Source organism: Bubalus bubalis, chromosome 6, assembly GCF_019923935.1.
Source record: "Bubalus bubalis isolate 160015118507 breed Murrah chromosome 6, NDDB_SH_1, whole genome shotgun sequence".
NCBI classification, from domain to species: domain Eukaryota; kingdom Metazoa; phylum Chordata; class Mammalia; order Artiodactyla; family Bovidae; genus Bubalus; species Bubalus bubalis.
The window spans coordinates 53,413,664-53,438,184 of NC_059162.1; the positions used below are offsets into that span (position 1 = coordinate 53,413,664).

Sequence of the window (24,521 nt, forward strand, 5' to 3'; positions counted from 1 at the left end):
TTAGTAGAACCAACTGTTTACTTGTCTAATCCTCCCTAAGATTCTAAGTTCCATGGGCATAGGGATCATGTCCATCTTCCTTACTGTTATACAGCCAATGCTTGACACACAGTTGATGCTCAATTAATGAGACATTGTATTCGTTCTTGATCATCACCTTTATCACCATCATTATAATCATCAAAATTCCTCAAGAACATTTATTCATGGTCTACATATGGCACTGGGCAGAAGAGCATTTTATTAAACTTAATTGCAACCACAAGCAACCTGGACCCACACGAGAATAAAAACTATTAGCCAGTCCTCAACATAAACATAGTTAAAGGAACACACAGCAAAGAAGCTGTGGGATCCTTGTAACCACTGACATTTTGCAGCTATCAAAGCTTCAGAGGTGGTTTTCAAGCACCTTGTACTCGGGACAGGTTTTGATCCCGAGAGAGAGAAGAGAAGGCTGATTATTTTCCTAGAGAAGGAAAAAAATAAAAGATATAGGGTGGAGAACACAGCAGCAGAGTACTGTAATGTCACACTGACCCTGAATGGTCACCAGCTCTGCCCCATGCATCCTAGCAAGGGTGACAACACCCGAAAAACCAACACCAGCACACAATGATTCCAGCCTCAGATGGCTCTTCTCTTCTAGCATGCTGCCCACAGCAGCCGCTCCAAGGGTTTTGTGCCCCTGCCATTTCCTTTCTTTTCCTGTTGAACTCTGACTTATTCTTCAATTCCCAGCTCAAGCACTACCTCTTTCTCAAGTTCCTATTGTACCCTCTAAAAAGAATCTATTTCCAGTGTTGGCCTCTTCAACTAGCTCTTGAGCTCCTACTGGGTAGAGACTATGTCTTATTCACCCTTGGGTCTACCGTGTCCTACTCTCTGCCCTTAAGAGCAGAGAAGGCAGTGATTAGTGATGATAATGATGTCAAGGAGGATGATAATGACAGCAGCTATCATTTGTCATCTTCCTTCTGTATACCAAGCACCATAGCAGGAGCTTTGTATCTTCACAATCCCCTGCTTCTGTACACAGCACTTGCCTGAAAATGAACATATTAAATTTGAAGCTTTGGGGGCTGAGGGAATGATTCCACCTCCAAAATGCTATACAGTCTTATAACTCCTAAAATTAAAAATACAGATAATACTGAAGATGTGAGGATGTGGAGCAATTAGAAGTCAAACACTTCTGGTGGGAGTATGAATTTATACAAATATGCTGGGAAAATTTTTTTTAATATCTACCCAAACTGAATATATGCACACTCTATGGCCCAGCACTCCCACTGCTAAGTATACACCCACGAGAAATACATATACCCTTCAAAAGACATGAATTAGCAATCACAGCAGCACTCTGCAACACCCCTAAACTGTAGATTATCCAAACGTCCATCAGCACTAGAACAGAAAAACCAGATGTGGTGCATTTACAAAGTGGAACATCAGGCAGTAATGAGAATGAATGATCTGGTTACGTGGGTGTATTCAATTTATAAAACGTGATCTATACACTTAGGCTATGTACCTTTTTGGTATGCATGCTTTAACTTCAATAAGGAGCTTCAAAAAAAAAAAAATGGTAAAAGAAGCTGCAGTAGAAACAGCTGCCCTAGGAATGTGCTGGGACACCACACTGAGGCTTTGCCTCACCCCTGTCCCAAGGCACACCCAGGCCAGCTGGGGTCACAGGCCGGGAGATTCAGTAACTTCCTCCAGCAGCCTGCCCTTACTGTCCTCTCCCTGGCCTGAGAGGAAGGGCCTGCTCTCTCCGGGGTAAAATCTGCCATAGAAAAGAGGGTGCAGAGGTATGAATATACAATGTGCAAAAGCGCTGGTTGCTAACCGTTGAACATACACCGATGGACTATAAATGGAACACTGCCTGGATTCCATCTAACCTTCACAACATTACTTTAAGCTGCCTAAGTATTATTGCTTTCTTTTGACAAGCAAAGACATAGGCTCTCAGGAGTTAAGTTGTGCAAGTCAAATAATTAGTGGTGGAGTCTGGGCTTAAAATCTTATTTAAGGCCAAACCACCTGTTCTTTCTACCAGATTCTAAGGTCTCTTCTCATGTTTGCAGCGCTTTCCAGTTTGCAAGCTACTTTTCCATAAAATGGCTCAACTGATTCTCACAATAACCCAGTGAACTAGGCATTACTATTGCCCAAGGATATGAGGAAACCTGAGGCACAAAAATCTTAAGTGACCTTCCTGAGCCAATTAAGTGACAGAGCTAACAGAATCTTTCATCTTCAAATCTCTTTCTCTATCACACTGTTATCCAGTGACTGTGCTCTTGGTTAAGGCTTGGCTGTTGAAGGAAGGACCTTCTCACTGTTGTCCTTGGCTTTCAGGAGACAGAGGAATGAAATTATGTAATCAACAACTTCCCTAGAACAACCTTTCATGACATTCACTCAGAATTTAAAAAAAAACATGCGTCAGGTACCATGGAGAAGCAGATAGAAATGGTCCCTCAAGGAGCTCCTGTTCAAATGGTAGACGACAAGCAGTAAGTGTATTATTATGACATGGTAAGAAAATCGCTCTTACCTGGTTAATGCAAAGTATAGGGGAGGCACAGAACAGGGCAAACTTACAGCCACACGGGGCAAATGGGAGGACTGCAGAGATCTGGTTTTTCAGATGAGACCGGAAGGATGAGAACTTCCATGCGGTTGTGGGGAGTAGAGGAATAGAATTTTGGCAGAACAAATAGCAAGTCAATGGCATAGACACATGGGAGAAATTATGTTACAGAAACTATAAGGAATTCTTGTTGTTCAGTCGCTAAGTCGTGTCCGACTCTTTGTGACCCTATGAACAGCAGCACACCAGGCTTCTCTGTCCTTCACTATCTCCCTGAGTTTGCTCAAACTAATGTCCACTGAGTCAGTGATGCCATCCAACCATCTCATTCTTTGTTGTCCTCTTCTCTTGCCCTCAATCTTTCCCAGCATCAGGGCCTTTCCCAGAGTCAGCTCTTCACATCAGTTGGCCAAATAATTGGAGCTTCAGCATCAGTTCTTCCAATGAATATTCAGGGTTGATTTCCTTTAGGATTGACTGGTTTAATCTCCTTGTTATCCAAGGGGCTCTCAAGAATCTTCTTTACCACCACAGTTCAAAAGCATCAATTCTTTGGTGCTAAGCCTTCTTTATGGTCCAGTTCTCACATCTGTACATTCTAATGCTATTCTATTATTAGTCTAGTATGTCTCTGTATAGATATCACATTTAATGGCTAAGTCAAGAGATGGAAACCAAGGATGGTTTCAATGAAGTTATAAGGAAGTGCCTGAGCCATAGGCAGGAAACCAGTACTTTTTTGCAATGTTGACCATTGACTAGGTCTTATCTTGAACACAGGACTTCAATTAATGTGTCCATTCTCCAATTTCACCTATCAAAAACTTGGTGGAAAACTGGAAGTGTTTCAACCACTACCTGAATTAAAGATGCAGTGGCACTTTGAAAATAAAAATTGCTCTTCATATATAATATACATGTGTGTGTACAAAGTACATTAACTACATATTCATATAACATAGTTTATTAAGTCTCTTATGATCCTCAGGTGAATTTTTTATAATCTAAAAGTCAAGTTAATGAGGGAGGAGACTGTATCTAGATATCTTGAGGCTTGATCTCCTTAGCCATTAGTCAGAAATGGCTATCAATGGTTATTAGGGGATTTTTTTTTTAACTTGAAGAAGGCACATTAATAAATACTAATTGCATACATGTTTTGGGTTCCCCTTTATATGTCTTCAAGAATTACATTATAAGGAAGTAGATTTCACATTCAAAGACTTCTCTATGGCACATATGAAAATCAGCTTAATATCCTATAAGCAAATATTTCTCATGGATGGTGAGGAAGCTTTTTGGACTAAAGTTGAAAGGGGGAAATTACTGGACTTTGGTTGGACAAAGATGAATCAGAAAATTATAGAGAATGGGTCTACATTATTTTATGATATATGATTCTATTTCTTATCTTACGACCAATGATAGTAGAATAAACCAACAACTAACAGTCAGATTCAGAAATTAGAAATGACAATGGTTTGACAACCCTGTGACTATACTAAATTAAGCACTGAATTGTACACCTTAAAGGGCTTCCCTGTTGCCTCAGACAGTAAATAATTTGCCTGCAATGTAAGAGACCTGGGTTCAATCCCTGGGAAGATCCCCGGGAGAAAGAAATGGCAACCCACTCTAGTATTCTTGCCTGGGAAATTCCATGGACTGAGGAGCCTGGTGGGCTACAGTCCCTGGGGTCACAGAGTTGGACATGGCTGAGTGACTATCACTGTACACCTTAAATGGGTAAATTTTATAGTATATGAACTATATCCCAGTAAAACTACTAAAATTTAGAAGCTAGACCTCAGTCTTTGTTATTTGATTGCCTAAACCAACTCTTCGGAGAAGGCAATGGCACCCCACTCCAGTATTCTTGCCTGGAAAATCCCATGGATGGAGGAGCCTGGTGGGCTGCAGTCCCTGGGGTCGTGAAGAGTCAGACACGACTGAGCGACTTCACTTTCACTTTCCACTTTAATGCACTGGAGAAGGAAATGGCAACGCATTCCAGTGTTCTTGCCTGGAAAATCCCAGGGACGGGGGAGCCTGGCGGGCTGCAGGCTATGGGATCACACAGAGTCGGACACGACTGAAGCGACTTAGCAGCAGCAGCAGCAGCAAACCAACTCTCAGCAGAAACAGGAAAGTGAAAGTAAATAGGAGTATAGTCTCATTGTTGGCTGGACTACATATATTCTAAGTGCAAATATGTTTTTAAATGACTGCTAAGCTATTATGATTGAATAGAACTGGTTCTGGAGAAAAACCTTTAGCATTTTACTCATCTTCTCTGAGCACCCATGCCTCACATATAAAATCTTGATATCAACATCTACCTCTCAGGGTCATGTTGGCCAGGTATTGGAAATGCCTAATTCAGGGTCTGACACAAAGTAAGACCCAAAGACACCAGCTGAATCAGAATGCAGAGCGGAAAGCAAGGCCATCTTAGTCAGTCTTTAATGAAAATGATTAGGCCAAATTCTTGAATTTTGAACTTAGCATGTAGCACTATGTACACAGAGTTCATTCTAAAAAAAAAAAAAAAGACAAAATTTTGCATTCAATTTCATTTATTCATTCAAAAAAATTTCAATTAAAATTATTTATATTGGGAGGTGGCAAATTATCCTAGAAAGAACACAACTTTTATCCAAAGAGACCAGGATTCAAATCCTGCTCTTTTTTCCTGTTTGTTAGCATGTAAATGTGGCAGTGTTTGCTGGAAAACTTATATTAATGAGATTATTCTTATTAGCATAATAAGAAAAAGTCTAGCATTAAAACAGAAAAATATAATCATTTACCCTTATTAAAAAGAAAAAAGTGGGAGAGCAAGATGGTGGAGGAGTAGGTGGACGTGGAGTGTATCTCTCTCCACGGATACATCAGGAATACACCTTCAGACACAGAAGTGCATGCAGAACACCAGCTGGAAGCAGACAGGAGTACTTGACCAGTGGAAAAGAATATATAGAACCACGCCAAAACTTGGTAGGAGGAAGGAACTAGGGGAAAAAACAGGAGTATTAATAGGACTGGACCTACCCTCGGCTGGTGGGGGAACTGATGCAGGGGTCCGATCCCCACAGCGGGGCAATTGTCTGAGTCAAAGAAAAAACATTTAAGGCTGAGATTGAAACAGCTGATCTGTGGCAGCCTAAATGGAATGAGAATTAGACAGTACTTGCTGCAACCATACATATGCCAGGCAGAAACGCAGGTGTCCTGGAAGGGGCAGCGGCTGGGAGCCGGAGTTTAGAGATTGTGGAACAATCCCAGTGCGAGGGCTGCTGTTGACTGTGGAGAGACAGATTGAGGGGATGTGAGGGAGGAGACCATGGTGGGAAATGCCTGTGGAGGAAAGCCAGGCAGCCATGGAAGCAAGGCGATACTGCTGAGTCACGCGTAGTGGGTGAAACCATTACCATAGCCTCTCTCTCTCCACACGCCAGCATCAACAGCTGAACAATAGAGAGGCTGGCCCATCAAACACCTGACACACTGAATTACAGAGTAGGACCCCACCCAGGGGGCTCCTTTAAGTGACTGATGCACTAAACTACAGAGTAGGAACACACCTGGGGGCCCCCTTTAAGTGCCTGATGCACTGATCTACAGGGTACAAAGAAAGAAAGAACTTTGCAACCTCAGACTGTAGCCTAGCAGGCTCCTCTGTCCATGGGATTTTCCAGGCAAGAATACTGGAGTGGGTTGCCATTTCCTTCTCCAGGAGATTCTTCCCAACCCAAGGATTGAACCCGGGTCTCCCACATTGTAGGCACACGCTTTACCATCTGAGCCACCAGAGAAGTCTTCAGGATCTACAGGGTGGGGCCCTCTATATGCCTGATGTGCCGAAGAGCAGAGAAGGACCCCATGCAAAGGTCCCTCTAAGTGCCTGAACTGGCAGACCTATGGAGAAAGACTGGCCAAAGAGGCCTTCTGATCGCCAGGTACAAGAGGCTCGGAAAAAAAGACTCCTGCCGTGGAGGCAGTTTGTGTCCCTGAACACTTGGCGCTGCCGGGTCCCTGCAAGCCAAGCAGCTGCACCACCTTCATGCTCAACTCTCACTGGGGCAGAGCGGCCACAGGCAAAAAAAAAAAAAAAAAAAAAAGTCTTGTGTTTATGCATGCAAGGTTGCTTCAGTCCTGTCTGACTCTTTGCGACCCAGTAGACTGTGGCCTGCCAGGCTTCTTAGAGAGGGGGTTCTCCAGGCAAGAATACTGGAACATATTGGCCAATACTGGTTGCCATACCCTTCTAGAGCACTATATTTCCTGCTGCCCTAGCCGCCAACCCCGCTGAGTACCTGGTGCTGCCAGAACCCCTGCGACCCAAGCAGGTGCACCACTTCCACAGCTGGCCCTCACAGGGGCAAACCTAAGTGCTCCAGGGCAGCCTCAGGAGCTAAACCCCAGCAGACAACCAACATGTGAATGTGGAAATAAAACCACAATTGAAACCCAGGGGCAGTGTGGCTAAGGAAGAAGACCCAGAATCTTCCTACAAGCTGTACAAGCTGTAGATTAAATCCGCATGATCAACTAAGCAGATTCTGTGTCTATGGAATATATAAAAGGCCACTGAGAGTTCCCACAAAAGAAAACACACTAGCTCTGATAGCTGTGGACATTGGAGGCAAGAACACACAGGAGTAGGACCAGATTAGAATCTGAGCTGCCCCCACAGCAGGTCCAGAAATCACTACAGTGTTGGAGGGCATCCTAGGGAGGTAAGGTGGACTGTGAGTCCCAGCACAGGAAAGGACTATGACAGCAGAGACTCAAGAAAAACATTTATTATTCTAATTTTTTGATTTGTTCTGCAGATTCTTTTGGATTTTTTCTTTTTTTCCCCCTCTCTGTTGTAGTTGTCGATTTTACTGGCACTAAGAAATCCAACTAAATTTTTGAGCTTTTTTTTCTTTTTCCTCAGTCACATTTTTAATTGTTGTCATAAACCTCTATGTTGGGCTTTTGCAGTTCTGTGGCATTTCCTCTTTTTCTTTTCTCTTTTTTAATTTTTTAAACCTATTGTTATTTTTTCTACATTTATTTCTTTGTTTGCTTTTTCTACTGTTCTTTTTCCCCTGCAGTTAATCTTTAACTGATATACATCTTCTTTATCTACCTCTATTTAACTTTGCATATCTATTCTTTCTTTTCTTTCTCTCCTTTCCTCTGAATGTATTTGTTAGTCTTATTTCCATTGCTTTATTCCCCAGTTCGCACCTTGCTTTGTTTTCCAGTTTGTGCTTTAATTAGTTTTGTTCTGGTAGATATAATTTTTGTTTTCCTTTGTTTGCTGGGTCAATCTATTGTACTTAATTTTTGTTGGACTGTTTTGATTTTGCTTATGGGTATATATGTATATGTGTATATTCAGTCACACTTTCTCTTGTTGTTATAAACTTCTGCCTCTACACTGGGCTTTTGCAGTTCTGTGGAGTTTTCCTTTTTTCTCCCTCCTTTTCTTTCTTCTTTCATTTTTTTTCTTTTCTCTTTTTTAAAAATTTTAATTTTTAATTTTTTAAACCTATTATATTTTTTCTACATTTATTCCTTCATTTGCCTTTCCTACTGTTCTTTTCCCTTGCAGTTAATCTTTATTGTATATAAATCTTCTTCATCTACCTCTATTTAACTTTGCATATCTATTCTTTCTTTCTTTTCTTTCTTTCCTTTCCACTCAACGTATTTGTTAGTTTTGTTTTCATTGCTTTATTCCCCACTTAGCACCTGGCTTTAGTTTTGTTTTCCAGTTTGTGCTTAAGTTAGTTTTGTTCTTAACTGGTAAATATAATTTTTGATTTCCTTTGTTCACCAGCTCAATCTACTGTACTTTATTTTTGTTGGACTGTTTTCACTTTGCTTATGGGTGTATATGTATATGTGTATATTCCATTATTTTAATTATTATTTACCTGATTTTGTAACTGCCATTTGTCTGGGGTTCATCTTTGGTTTCTCATTTTTGGATATTGGTTTTACTCTCCCTTAATGCCATAACAAACCACTTGTGGAATCTTGATTCCTGACCAGGGATCAAACTCTGAGCCTTTGGAGTGGGAACACTGACTCCAAGACCCTAGACTACCAGAGAACTAACTCTAGGGAGTATCAAATAGTGAGAACTCACACAAAGGACACCACTTGGATACAAGACCTGGCATCACCCAACCACCAGTAGCACCCTGTGCAGGACGCCTCATCTGAACAACAAACAAAACAAAAATACAAGCCCAATCATCAGCAGACAGGAGTACCACCTCACTCAGCGTTGCCCATCAGAGGAAAAACAAAAAACAAACAAACAAACAAAAACTCAGCACAAATCTCACCCTATACGAAGCTCACATAAACCACTGGACCAATCTTAGGAGGGCAGAAACCAAAAGGAAGAAAGAATTCAACTTTCCTTGAAGGCTGGGAAAAGGAGACCTCAAATACAATAACTTAAAAAAAAAAAAGAAAAGGCAGAGAAATACTGCACAAATGAAGGAACAAACTAGAAACACAGAAGTCCAAATAAATGAAGAGGAAATAGGATGGTTACCTGAAAAAGAATTCAGAATAATGATAGTAAAGATGATCAAAAACCTTGAAAACAAAATAGAGAAAATGCAAGAACCAATTAGCAAAGACCTAAAAGAATTAAAGAATAAGCACACAGAGACAACACAATTACAACATAAAACAACACAATTACTGAAATTAAAAATACTCTAGAAGGAATCAATAGCAGAATATCTCAAGCAGAAGAGCAAATCAATAAGCAGGAAGATAAAATGGTGGAAATAACTTCTGAAGAGCAGAATAAAGTAAAAAGAATGAAAAGAGCTGAGGACAGTCTCAGAGACTTCTGGGACCATATCAAACACACCAACATTCAAATTATAGGGGTCCCAGAAGAAGAAGAGAGAAAGAAAGGGTATGAGAAAAATTTTGAAGAAATTATAGTTGCAAATTTCCCCAACATGGAAAAGGAAATAGCCAATCAAGTCCAAGAGGCACAAAGAGTCCCATACAGAATAAACCCAAGGAGAAACATGCCAAGACTCATACTAATCAAACTAACAAAGACTAAACACAAAGAAAGAATATTAAAAGCAGCAAGGGAGAAGCAAGAAGTAACATACAAGGGAAATCCCTAACGATTAACAGTTGATCTTTCAGCAGAAGCTCTGCAGGCCAGAAGGGCATGGCAGGATATATTTAAAGTACTGAAAGGGAAAAATCTACAACCAAGATTACTGTACCCAGCAAGGATCTCATTCAAAATTGATGGAGAAATAAAAAGCTTTTCAGACAAGCAAAAGTTAAGAGAATTCAGTACCACCAAACTAGCTTCACAACAAATGTTAAATGCACTTATATAGTCAAGAAATACAACAGAAGAAAAAAGATCTACAAAATCAACCCCAAACAATTAGAAAATGGCAATAGGAACACAAATATCAATAATTACTTTAAATGTAAATGGATTAAATGCTCCAACCAAAAGACACAGACTGGCTGAATGGATACAAAAACAAGACTCACATATATGCTGTCTACAAGAAACTCACTTCAGACCTCAAAACACATAAAGACTGAAAGTGAGAGGATGGAAAAATATATTCCATGCAAATGGGAAGCAAAGAAAAGCTGGAGTAGCAATCCTCATATCAGAAAACATAGACCTTAAAATAAAGAAGATTAGAGATAAGGAAGGACACTACATAATGATAAAAGGATCAATCCAAGAGGAAGACATAACAATTGTAAATGTCTGCACCCAACATAGGAGCAACTCAATACATAAGACAAAACTAACAGACATAAAAGGAGTAATTGACAGTAACACAATAATAGTAGGAGACTTTAATACCCCACTCACACCAATGGACAGAACATCAAAAGAGAAAATTAATAAGGAAACACAAGTCATAAATGATACATTAGATGAGACAGATCTCATTGACATCTTCAGGACATTCAATCCAAATACAGAATACACAATCTTCTCAAGTGCACATGGAACATTCTCCAGGATAGATCACATGTTGGGTCACAAATCAAACCTCAGTAAATTTAAGAAAACTGAAACTGTATCAAGCATCTTCTCCGACTACAATGCTATGAGACTAGATATCAATTACAAGAAAAAAACTATAAGAAACACAAACACATGGAGATTAAACAACATGTTTCTAAATAACCAACAGGTTACTGAAGAAATCAAAAGGGAAATAAAACAAATTCTAGAAACAAATGACAATGAAGACACGACAACTCAAAACCTATGGGATGCAGCAAAAGCAGTTCTAAGAGGGAAGTTTATAACAATACAATCCTACCCCAAGAAACAAGAAAAACATCAAACAGACAACCTAACTTTACACCTAAAACAACTGGAAAAAGAAGAAGAAAAAAACCCCAAAATTAGTGAAGGAAAGAAATCATAAAGATCCGAGCAGAAATAAATGAAAAAGAAATGAAAGAAACAATAGTAAAGACTGATAAAACTAAAAGATGGTTCTTTGAGAAGATAAGCAAAATTGACAAACCCTTAGCCAGACTCATCAAGAAAAACAGAAGAATCAAGTCAACAAAATTAGAAATGAAAAAGGAGAGGTTACAATAAGCAATGCAGAAATACAAAGGATTATAAGAGACTATTATGAACAACTATATGGCAATAAAATAGATAACCTGGATGAAATGGCAGATTCTTAGAAAAGTTCAATCCACCAAGACTGAACCAGGAAGAAATAGAAATTATGAACAACCCAATAACAAGCATTGAAATTGAAGCTGTGATCAAAAATCTCCCCAAAAAACAAAAGCCCAGGACCAGATGGCTTCACAGGAGAATTCTATCAAACATTTAGAGAAGAGCTAATGCCTATCCTTATAAAACTCTTTCAAAAAAAATCGCAGAGGAAGGATTACTTCCAAACTCATTCTATGAGGCCATCATCATCCTGATACCAAAACCAAAGACAATACAAAAAAAGAAAACTACAGGCCAATATCACTAATGAACACAGATGCAAAAATCCTCAACAAAATTTCAGCAGACAGAATTCAGCAACACATCAAAAAGCTCATACACCATGATCAAGTTGGGTTTATTCCAGGGATGCAAGGATTCTTTAGTATGCCCAAATCAATCAATGTGATACGCCATATTAACAATTTGAAAGATAAAAACCATATGATCATCTCCATAGATGCCGAAAAAGCCTTTGACAAAATTCAGCACTCATTTGTGATTAAAACTCCAAAAAATGGGCACAGAAGGAACCTACTTCAACATAGTAAAAGCCATATATGATAAGCCTACAGCAAACATAATTCTTAATGGTGAAAAACTGAAAGCATTTCTCCTAAGATCAGGAACAAGAGAAAGGTGTCCACTTTTGCCACTATTATTCAACATAGTTCTGGAAGTCCTAGCTACAGCAATCAGAGAAGAAAAAGAAATAAAGGAATCCAGATCGGATAAGAAGAAGTAAAGTTCTCATTGTGTGCCGATGACATGATACTGTACATAGAAAACTCTAAAGATAGTATCAGAAAATTACTAGAGCTAATCAGTGAATTTAGCAAAGTTGCAGGATACAAAATCAATACACAGAAATCACTTGCATTTCTATATACTAACAATGAAAAATCAGAAAGAGAAATGAAGGAATCAATTCCATTCATCATTGCAACAGAAAGAACAAAATATCTAGGAGTAAACTTACCTAAGGAGACAAAAGAACTATACACAGAAAATTATAAGACACTAATGAAAAAAATCAAAGATGACATAAACAGATGGAGAGATATTCCTTGTTCCTGGGTAGGAAGAATCAATACTGTGAAAATAACTATACTACCAAATGCAGTCTACAGATTTAATGCAATCCCTATCAAATCACCAATGGCATTTTTCACAGAACTAGAACAAAAAATTTCACAATTCATATGCAAACACAAAAGACCCTGAATAGCCAAAGCAGTCTTGAGAAAGAAGAATGGAGCTGGAGCAATCAAGCTTCCAGACTTCAGATTATATTATAGAGCTACAGTTATCAAGGCAGCATTGTACTGGCACAAAAACAGACATACAGACCAATGGAACAAGATAGAAAGTCCAGAAATAAACCCATGCACCTATGGGTACCTTATTTTTGACAAAGGAGGCAAGAATATACAACGGGGCAAAGACAGCCTCTTCAATAAATGGTGCTGGGAAAAGTGGACAGCTACATGTAAAAGAATGAAATTAGAATACTTCCTAACACGATACACAAAGATAAACTCAAAATGGATTAAAGACCTAAATGTAAGACCAGAAACTATAAAACTCTTAGAGGAAAACAGGCAGAACACCCAATGACATAAACCAAAGCAAGATCCTCTATGACCCACCTCCTAGAGTAATGGAAATAAAAACAAAAGTAAACAAGTGGGACCAGATTAAACTTAAAAGCTTTTGCACAGCAAAGGAAACTATAAGCAAGGTGAAAAGACAAACCTCAGAATGGGAGAAAATAATAGCAAATGAAACAACTGACAAAGGATTAATTTCCAAAATATATAAGTAGCTCATACAACTCAATACCAGAAAAACAAGCAACCCAATCAAAAAGTGGGAAAAAGACCTAAACAGACATTTCTTCAAAGAAGAAATACAGATGGCTAACAAACACATGAAAAAATGTTTCACATCGCTCATTATTCAGTTCAGTTCAGTTGCTCAGTCGTGTCTGACTCTTTGCGACCCCATGAATTGCAGCACGCCAGGCCTCCCTGTCCATCACCAACTCCTGGCGTTCACTCAGACTCACGTCCATCGAGTTGGTGATGCCATCCAGCTATCTCATCCTCTGTCATCCCCTTCTCCTGCCCCCAATCCCTCCCAGCATCACAGTCTTTTCCAATGAGTCAACTCTTCGCATGAGGTGGCCAAAGTACTGGAGTTTCAGCTTTAGCATCATTCCTTCCAAAGAAATCCCAGGGCTAATCTCCTTAGAAATGCAAATCAAAACTACAATGAGATATCACCTCACACTGGTCAGAATCGCCCTCATGAAGAAGTCTACAAACAATAAATGCTGGAAAGGGTGTGGAGAAAAGGGAACACTCTGTTGGTGGGAATGTAGATTGACACAGCCACTATGGAAGAAGGTATGGAAATTCCTTAAAAAACTAGGAATAAAGCCACCATATGACCCAGCAATCCCACTCCTAGGCATATACCCTGAGGAAACCAAAATTGAAAGAGATACATGTATCCCATTGTTCATTGCAGCACTGTTTACAATAGCTAGAACATGGAAGCAACCTAGATGGCCATTGACAGATGAATGGATAAAGAAGTTGTGGTATATATACACAATGGAATATTACTCAGCCATAAAAAGGAATACATTTGAGTCAGTTCTAATGAGGTGGATGAACCTAGAACCTATTATACCAAGTGAAGTGAGTCAGAAAGAGAAAGATAAATACCGTATTCTAACACATATATACGGAATCTAGAAAAATGGTACTGAAGAATTTACTTACAGGGCAACAGTGGAGAAACAGACATAGAGAATAGACTTATGGACATGGGGACAGGGGAGGAGAGGGTGAGATGTATGGAAAGAGTAACATGGAAACTTATATTAGCATATGTAAAATAGATAGCCAAGGGGAATTTGCTGTATGGTTCAGGAAACTCAAACAGGGGCTCTGTATCAACCTAGAGGGGTGGGATGGGGAGGGAGATGGGAAGGAATTTCAAAAGGGAGGGGATATATGTATACCTATGGCTGATTCATGTTGAGGTTTGACAGAAAACAGCAAAATTCTGTAAAGCATTTATCCTTCAATACAAAATAAATTTAAAAAAATAAAGAAAGAGCTTATCAAAAAAAGAAAAAAGTCAAATAGCCTTGAAATGAAAGAGTTTTCATTTAATGAAAGAGTTTAAGAAGAAGCAAATGCTTAATTACTTACATATACTTTTCACTTAGGCATGAGTGCACTACCCAATCAAATACCAACTTTCATTTTCTTTCTACAATGTTCTGTGAGGCTCCCCTTGTGGCTCAGCTGGGATTCATGGTGAGGTTTGACAGAAAACAACAAAATTCTGTAAATCAATTATCCTTCAATTAAAAAATAAATTGATTAGAAAAAAATGAAATTACCAAAAATATAAAATAAAAAGTGGGACATGAATAAAAAGAAAAACAATCAGCCTTCTTAGTCAAACTGGGAAAATGGGAGAATACCCAAGAGACTGGTGAGGATAAAATTCTCAAACCCTTCACTGAAACAAGTCAAAGGAGAACAAATTAAAGTTCATAAGAGGTAATAAACAATAACTATATTACTAATTACCCTTCTTCAACACCCAATATGTACTTGTGCATGGACACACACACACCATACCCAATTCAGATCCCTCAAATTCATACGGTTAAAGAAAACAAATGCTTCAGATACAGAATGAGAAGGAATGATTCAGTTTTTTTCCAACAGAGCTCTGTATGACTGGTATGACATAAATGTTGCTTGAAATTTTATTTATTTTTTTAATTTATTTTTTAATTGACGGATAATTGCTTTACAGAAATTTGTTGTTTTTCTTTACAAAGAATTCGAGAATGTTTTCTGTCAAACCATCTCCCCGCCCCATCCCACCCCTCTAGGTTGATACAGAGCCCCTGCTTGAGTTCCCTGAGACATACAGCAAATTCCCATTGGCTATCTATTTTACATATGGTAATATAAGTTTCCATGTTACTATCTCCATATATCTCACCCTCTCCTCCCCTCTCCCCATGTCCATAACTCTGTTTTCTATATCTGTTTCTCCACTGCTGCCCTGCAAATAAATTCTTCGGTACCATCTTTCAAGATTACATAAGTGTTAAGAGATATAGATTATAATGATACAAGATACTCTATAGCTGATATAATCCTATATACAAATAAAACAAATCACTAGTGTTACTCCCTCAAAGATTATGAAAAGAAATTACGCTTTTAAGAATATTTTTATTCTAATACTACCTTGGATTAGATACCTTAAAAATAACTGAAAAGAGTATTCAAAAGAAAAAAATTCCAGATTTTTCAGAAAACTTCATATAAACCCTATCAAAATCAGATTGCACATTGGGCAAAACCCATCCACTGAACACCTGAAAGAAGAGGACTAGAGAAAATTCAGAATTTGTGAACTATAAAAAAAACTTTACACAAAGTATATTTTAGTATCTACTGGGGTTTTTTCTCTAGAGTATTGCTATTCACAGAGAAAAATTTACTTCAAAGCTCTTAAACTGAGAAATATAACTCTGAACACATTTTAGCAGATCTAAAGCAAAATTCAAAAAAAAGTGTTAATACACTGTTGTGAATTGTTTTGCTTTCTCTTTCAGCTTTTAATTCTAAAAGTCAAGGTCCATGTTTGTGATCTTATTCATGAGATCTTATTCATGGAACAATATAAAAAAAAAAAAGCCTCTAAATCAATGGCTTTCACATTTTATTCCACACAGCATCAGAGTCTCTTCTATAAGTTATCATTCGTGTTCCCTAAACCACAAACTCAGGCCAAAGGATTTCAGAAATGCTTCAGGACCTACGGACTCCCTTAATGTACCTTCTACTAGAAGCTTCATTTCACTCAACAAATATTTATGGAATACACTCTGCATGCTGGATATAAGTCCTAGAGATAAAAAGGGAAATAATAAAGCAGCTGTCCTGCCTGAGAAAGCAGCCTGGAGAAACACAAATAGAAAAAGAAATAATGGAAAAATGGTCTGATTAGCCCCTAAAAAAAGAGCCAGCAGGACATTAATAACTTATTGACCAGAGATACATTAATACATCTTGTTACCTGATCATTATTGACCAGACATTTCAACATACACTTACATAACAAATTGCCTGGCACAGACATTAGCTTGGGCAAAAACCTCCCAGATAATAATGTGCATAAGGGATCCAGAGAAAGCTATCCCAAGTTCAGAACTAAGCGTTTGGTCAAAATTCAATAATCATAACCCCATCCAGTTTACTAGGCAGCCAGTGGGACTCCTAAAGGGAGCTTTATTTGCACTTCCGCTGCTTCTTTCCATCTGTAAGATGGAAACTTAGACCCAAAACGATCTTTTTCCTTTTAAGGTCACTCACTTTCAATCTTGTTTCTCTCGAGTATGGCTGGCACATGCCTGAAACTGGGCTAAGTAAAGTGAACTAGGAGCTCCCTGAAGCCCTAGCAGCTTTCCATGGTCCTGGGAAATCTGCCACATTCTCTTCTTGCTGTGATTGAGACAGAAAGCCCTGCTGATAACAAACCCATGGATATCTGCTCTGGATGCGGACACCTAGGAGCCTGGCGGTTTTTAATTCCTGGTTTGGTAATAAAGACTGCTAGAAAGCATCTGAGTACCTCACTCTACTTACCTTAAACACTTCTCAAAGTCAGGAAAATATACTCAGATATTGATACAGTGTACCTTGGATAGGTAGCTTATTTAGTTGAAAAAGGCTACTCCGCAGTTTATTAGGCGATCTTAACCATCAGTACTAAAAATATACACAGAATTAAGACAATGGTTGCTCATGGAGACATTTCAATATACACTCAAACCTTTTAAACTGTGAGCTCCATCTGTCTGTCCAGCTCCCTTTCTTCCTCCATCTGGGTTTGAATCCCTAACCTAAAGGGAGGAGAGTTTCTTTCATGTGCATCCCCCCAGGGGCATGGCACAGGACAGCCACCTGACAAAGGTCTGTAACTGAATAATCATACAGCCCGTAATAGCATTCTGAGAGAGGGCTCAGAAGGCCCTGACCCTGGGAGCCAATGCTGTCACTATTAATTACAGAGACATACAAGGTCACTACTAAGGATGCCAAAGTCAAAGTGATCAGCTCTGACAGGCGTTCTGCAACATCTAGATGGATGGCATGACACAATTCTTTGGAACGAGTTATTCTGAAGGTAATTCACTCTGATAGACCATCTGCAGGCAGTTTGGTTCATAATTAAACATTTTACAGGAAAACAAAAAGACAAAGGTAAGTCTGGGCACACCCTGAGCAGGACAGAATCTGATTCCTGATGGAGTGTGACAAGTCAGTGTGAACTCTGGGCAGAGGCAAAGGAGCACCAGTTAAACATTCAGCCAGGAGATGTAAAAGGTCAGGAAGGAAGACGCACAAGAGAGGCAGACTCCCTGAGATAATGAATCTGCCAGAGCCTCAGGCCTTCCTTCTCCTTGTCCTTATGGGGGTTCGCTGTCCTTCCCCACAGGCAATGGACACAGAAGTTCTGACTGTGTGTGCACAGTTTACTGGGGTCAATAAACATTTAAATAAAAAAACTGTGTCAAAGCACTGAGCAAGTGCCCAGAACAGAGTAATAAGTGCTTAATAAAATTAGCCTTTGTTATTATTCACTGTGTTGAATAAGCTGCTTTATAGAAAGAACCCTATAAAAATATATCTTTGCTACTAGGTGCGAAAAGATTGTCTCTCATAAAGAGCTATGGAGGCACTTCCATGATGATCCAGTGACAAAGACTCTGCATTCCCAATGCAGGGGCTCTGGGTTCGATCCCTGATCAGGGAATTAGATTCCATATGCCACAGTGAAGACTGAAGATTCCATGTGCCACAATTAAGACCCAGCACAGCACCCCCAAAAAGAAAGAGAGCTGTGGAATCCATATGTTCTCCATGTAGCTTTGGCTTCCAAGCAATTCGGCTAAATTTTAAATATGCATTATACACATTAACTCTTAGCCTGAGCTTTTACTTAACTATTCATTTACTCATACCTCCATCCATTAAAAACATACTATAAACTCAAGTGTTAACATGATGCACATTCCTGGAGAAACCTTAGTGAGAAAATTCAGACCTACTTCCTTTGATAACATTATCTGTGTTATAGTGGAATTCATTATCAACACTAGAAACCATCTTAGAGTTGACTAAAAATTACCCTAAAGGGTTAGCCTTTTAGAGAAATGCAAACAAAGCCTTATTTTAGAATTAGTCGTGATAAACTGGTAAGTTTGGCAGAATACCACTTTTTTCCTCTTTCAAAGAAATGCTTTAGTCATCTTCAGTTTGCTAAATCTTGTTTCTAAGATTTAGTCCTGTTTCTAAGGATTTCCCATCTATTTGTGCAGCTCTTGTGAAAATTATAAACAATATTTAGAAAAGCAGGTAGGATAGGACATTTAACTGGAAAGTCCTTTCACTAGCCAAAATGTGCATGGAGTTCATGCTCCTCTCCTTTGCCCCCAATTATACAAATGAGTGGAGCTTTAACAGAGAGCCACAGTCATGAGGTTATGAAAGTGAAAGTGTTAGCTGCTCAGTCGTGTCCATCTCTTTGCAACCCTGTGGACTGTAGCCTGTCAGGCTCCTATCTCCATGGAATTCTCCAGGCAGGAATACTGGAGTGGGTTGCCATTCCCTTCTCCAGAGGACTTTCCCGACTCAGGGATTGAACTTGCTGCTGCTGCTAAGTTGCTTCAGTTGTGTCCGACTCTGTGCGACCCCATAGATGGCAGCCCACCAGGCTCCCCCATCCCTAGGATTCTCCAGGCAAGAACACTGGAGTGGGTTGCCATTTCCTTCTCCAATGCATCATAGTGAAAAGTGAAAGTGAAGTCGCTCAGTCGTGTCCGACTCTTAGGGACCCCATGGACTGTAGCCTACCAGGCTCCTCCGTCCATGGGATTTTCCAGGCAAGAGCACTGGAGTGGGGTGCCATTGCCTAGGTCTCCCATATTGCAAGCAGAATCTTTACCATCTGAGCCACTAGGGAAGCCCAATGATGTTATAATATTTATTTCCCCCAGTCATAAAAAATTAATGGAGCTATAAAATAAAATGCAATTGAGTAGCCCACCATTTGTAAAAATCCCTAAATTTTTTGAATTGAGAAGGTACATAATTACTTTACTTATACATAATCACTTTAATTATAAAAAAATAATTTCTAATTCTGTATGCTGTAAGTTACCTCAGATGAGATGCTTCTTTGAAGATTAGATGAAGATCTTTGACTTTGGAGATGTGGGGATATTTACTTTCTGCTAAACCATGACATCAACTTAACTCTGAAAAAAAATGGCTCAAGATAACATTTTTGAAAAACCATGTTACATACTTGAGCATCAATGGTAAGTATCTGCAATTCCATTGTAGAGATCACTAATGGTGTTTCCCGACCTAGTTAATGTCATGGGCCAAGAGAAGATGACGTTTTTACATGCCTTTGGGTAAAGAGGATGAACACATTCAGGCCCAAGGCTTTTGGCTCTGCCTGAATGAACTTACATTTAACCCATCTGGTACCCATTCCTACAACACCCACTGGGAATTCCAGACTAAAGTATCAGATACTGGATGTAAACTAAGGTCTAAATCTTCTAAGTGATAGAATTTATCCTTCTGAGGTATGGTCATTTTTGGAGTGATTAAGTATCATTTCCCTTTCTTTCTCATGAGAGGCCAGAACAGTAAAAACAAATCATTATAACCAAGAAACAACTGGATCATTTGTGTAATTTACATGCAACACATTAGAACTATAATCATAACGCCTTCTGTCTTGATGGGCCAATATCATGAGGTAGAGTGTGCCAATGTTAAGACCGAGAGTAGCTGTCAATCATTCAGCGATTCATTCTCAAACACCAGACCATTGTTAGGTGATAGGGATTTGTAGTTGAAGATAACTTATCTTACCCATCAGAGACCTTAGGAAACCTCTGTTGTCATGAAGTCATTAAGTCTGTACCATTTATATTTTCATTAAATATTTGGCTTAGGTGATGTGACAGCTGCTGAGAATATATACATAATGGAATAAGATAGATACAGTCCTGTGTTCCTAGAGCTTAAAGATCTGTCAATGCCTACCTTAAGTATTCTGCAAAAGATGAACCATGAACCACTACACCATTCTGTCCACAATTATTTAGGGTAAACAGTCCTAGAAATGGCATCAAAGTTAAGTACATGACCATCAAAGAAACTGCCAATAACTCAGACCAACTATAGGCAACAAAAGTAAACATATAATACACTCTCTGAACTGGACAACTCTTGATAGTGACAAATGCTAAACAAGGTGAGATGCCAGGATAAGGTATAACTGGGATTTTTCCAGGAAAACCAGAAGTTGTTGACATCCTAAGTATGGGCCACATGGCTAGAAATACATGATGTCACTTTGTAAGGCTGATGTATAAACAAGTCTAGATCTTTTAGTCAAATAATCTGTAGACACATTCTATCTTAGGTATTTCACACTACAGCCAATTCAAAGTAGTTGATGTCGCACAGTAGTCTTTACTACTTTATGAATGGAGACACCTTTATATCATGGGAGCATGTTACATATTACAATTACTGAGTTGGCCAAAAAGTTAGTTTGAATTTTTCTAAAGACCCAAATGAATTTTCTGGCCAACGCAATATTTTATAGTAAGAAATCTACAAAAAAAAAAAAAATTTTTAAAGAGCAGAAATAGTCTGAAACCATCTACACAGAATTCCTTACACTTTGCCCCAACAGGGTATACATAGAAAATGATAATATTTGTACTGTACGAAGTGGAAAAGTGCTAAAGTTGCTCCTTGCTGGAGTGCCCCAAACTGTGGGCTAAGAGGATTTGTATTTTGACAAACAGGTACTTAGGCTGTTACCTGTGTGCTATGTCACACCAGCTGAGAAACTGATCCAGTGTTGCAACACACTGATAGGGGATGTTTATCGACAGATCTGAGAGTGAAGAATACAAGATGGCAGGACAAACGATAACTCCACTGAGAAAGAGAACTTGTCAACATTACCTTTCAGAAAATGTTTTGAAGATAATGATAAAATGCTACCAAAAGCTGTACTGAAGGCAGAAATATAAATGGTTGAGTGTAGACAGAAATTCCAAGCCATGAACATTACTTTGTATGCATGCTCATGTTATCAAGTGCCACAAATTTTTACCACAAATGCATTAGTTGAAGTATTAGTTGAAGATATGAGCAGCGGACATCTGCTCTTTTTGTTCATATATTCTTAACCTAGAATAATATACTTTTTTTGGAAGGGGAAGGAAAAAAAAAGTAAAAAGTGTTGAGTGAATCCTGTAACTTGTATATTGTAGCTGCTGAAACCTTCCAGAGTAGATCCAGCTGAGCTTTTTAAAAAACCATTCATTTTCTGCCCATTTGACTTTTTAATCAACATAGTTTTTTTGGTTGTTTGTTTCTGTGATAGAGGCAACTAAGTATCTTCCAGAAAAGCCATTCTCCCTTTCCACTTTTTGGCAGTAGACAGGCAGCTTAGCTGGGTGCACTGCTGCCCAGCTAGAACATTTCCTAACCTCATCTGCAACCAGCGATGGCCATGTGACTAAGCTGGGCAAACAGGCTTTGAGAAGTGACTGTGCACTTCCTGGTCACCTCCACAAAGACAAGGCTACTGGACTTGGCCTTCCTTTTCCCCATTCCTGCAGGCTAGGAAATGGGGAACTGGGCACAATCTTAGAACCCACATTATTTCATGGCAGAGCTGTCCTGCCAGCCTTTGGCAGCTGGCACCTGGGCTGTTATATGAGAAGGAAATATGTTATCTTACTTAAGCCATTCTATTTGGGGTCTCTGTTACAGCAATTTAGCAGGTAACACAATTAATAAATTTCAAATTATTTAAAAATACCTCTTAAATAAAAGCATCTAGAAAGATTTGGATAGACTCACTTGTGAGCACTCCCCTTTGTTGTTGCCCAGATCACAAAAGTGTGGGGGATTCTGCAGGACAAGGGCTCAGGGAAAGTGTCATCAGATCCAAATTAGAAAGGGACAATAAGGAACCCCTGAAGGGTTTGAACAAGGTGAGCAATGAGATCAGCACCCAAGTTTAGAAAGAATTCTATCCAGAGTAAGAAAGGGGGACCAGAGGGAGGAAAGACTCAGGAAGGAAGTGTATTAGAAAGTTTACTAGTCAAGATGATTTCCAGATAAATTCAATTTTCCAGCTTGAAGAGTTTGTCGCTGTTCAGTTGCTCAGTCATGTCTGATTCTTTGTGACCCCATGGAAGACAGCTCACCAGGCTTCCCTGTCCTTCACTATCTCCCAGAGTTCACTCAAACTCATGTCCATTGAGTCAATGATGCCATTCAACCATCTCATCCTCTGTTGTCCCCTTCTCCTGCCCTCAATCTTTCCCAGCATCAGGGTCTTTTCCAATGAATGGGCAGCTCACATAAGGTGGCCAAAGTACTGGAGCTTCAGCTTCAGCATCAGTCTTTCCAATGAATATTCAGGGTTGATTTCCTTTAGGATTGACTGATTTGATCTCTGTGCTGTCCAACGGACACTCAAGAGTCTTCTCCATCACCACAGTTCAAAAGCATCAATTCTTCGGTGCTCAGCCTTATTTATGGTCCAACTCTCATATCCATATATGACTGCTGGAAAAACCACAGCTTTGACTATACAGACCTTTGTCAGCAAAGTGATGTCTCAGCTTTTTAATACAATGTTTTCTAGGTTTGTCATAGCTTTTCTTCCAAGAAGCAAGCATCTTTTAATTTCATGAAGAATTTCATTTAAGAGTTAGAATTGGTATAATATATTTAAGTAGTGGTCAGTAGGCCTGCATCTCAAGAGAAGGACCTGGGATGAAATTATATTTTATGATTAATCAGTATATGGTAGATGAGACTACCTTGCTGCTGCTGCTAAGTCGCTTCAGTCGTGTCCGACTCTGTGCAACCCCATAGACAGCAGCCCACCAGGCTCCTCTGTCCCTGGGATTCTCCAGGCAAGAATACTGGAGTGGGTTGCCATTTCCTTCTCCAATGCATGAAAGTGAAAAGTGAAAGTGAAGTCGCTCAGTCATGTCCGACTCCCAGTGACCCCATGAACTGGAGCCTACCAGGCTCCTCCATCCATGGGATTTTCCAGGCAAGAGTACTAGAGTGGGGTGCCATAGCAGAGTCCATTTAGAGCAAAAGGTCAAAGAACATTGGAGATGAATAATATTGAGACAATAGGTAGAAGAAAAGAATTTCGCAAAGGAGAGTGAGAAGAAAGGCTCAGAGAAGGAAGAAGAGCACTCTATCCTGGAAGCTGAAGGAGGCAAACACTCAGAGAATGAGAAGCAGTATCACTTATCACAAGCTAGTCAAGGAAGTTCAGGAGTAGATAAAGAGCAACTATTGGATCTGGGAGCTCAGAGTCCCCTGAGACCTCGGCCCAAGCACTCTCCACAAAGAAGTCTGGCCCATCGCAGGCAAGCAGTAAGTGGGAAAGGAACGTTCACTTCTCAAAAATTAGGGAGAAAAACAACAGGCTGGGAAAACAGCAAGAAGGGGAGGCTGGCTTGATGGAAGCATGTATTTTTTAGAATGACGAGGAACAGGGAGATAGAAGTTAAAAATAACAGAGCAAGAAAGTACAGAGATGTTTTCACATGTCTGTTTCTTATTTCAAGTATAAAGTTAAATCATATACAGTAAACACATTTCCACTTGGGAGCTCTCACCCAAGTAGGCAGCATGCTGTTATGACTACATAAGGGTGTCAAGATAAAAGAATTCATAATTCTACGGACATTCTTAAACAGAGTTTGGATATATATTGTTTGCTTTTCCCTTCAGCAAGCTGGTAAACATTAACCTTGCTAACCACCATATTACTTATCCGGTCGTAAAACTTTAAAAGGTCCTTTTTGGGGAAAGTCTAAAGGAAAAAAAAAAAAAGGTGTCTCACAAAAATAATTCCACAACTCATATAACTCTGAAAAGAAAACACAGCCTGTGGACATAGGCCTGAGTAGCTCTGTATATGTTCAAGGAAGCCAAACAGTGTGAAGTTTTCTCACCCACTGAAACTCTCTTT

General features: G+C 39.3%; 1 protein-coding gene across 9 annotated transcripts in view; it reads right to left on the minus strand.

Moving 5' to 3' along the window:
* Positions 1-24,521, minus strand: part of LRRC8D (leucine rich repeat containing 8 VRAC subunit D) — a 132,237-nt gene that overhangs the window by 3,255 nt on the left and 104,461 nt on the right. The gene's annotated exons all lie outside the window — the stretch shown is intronic.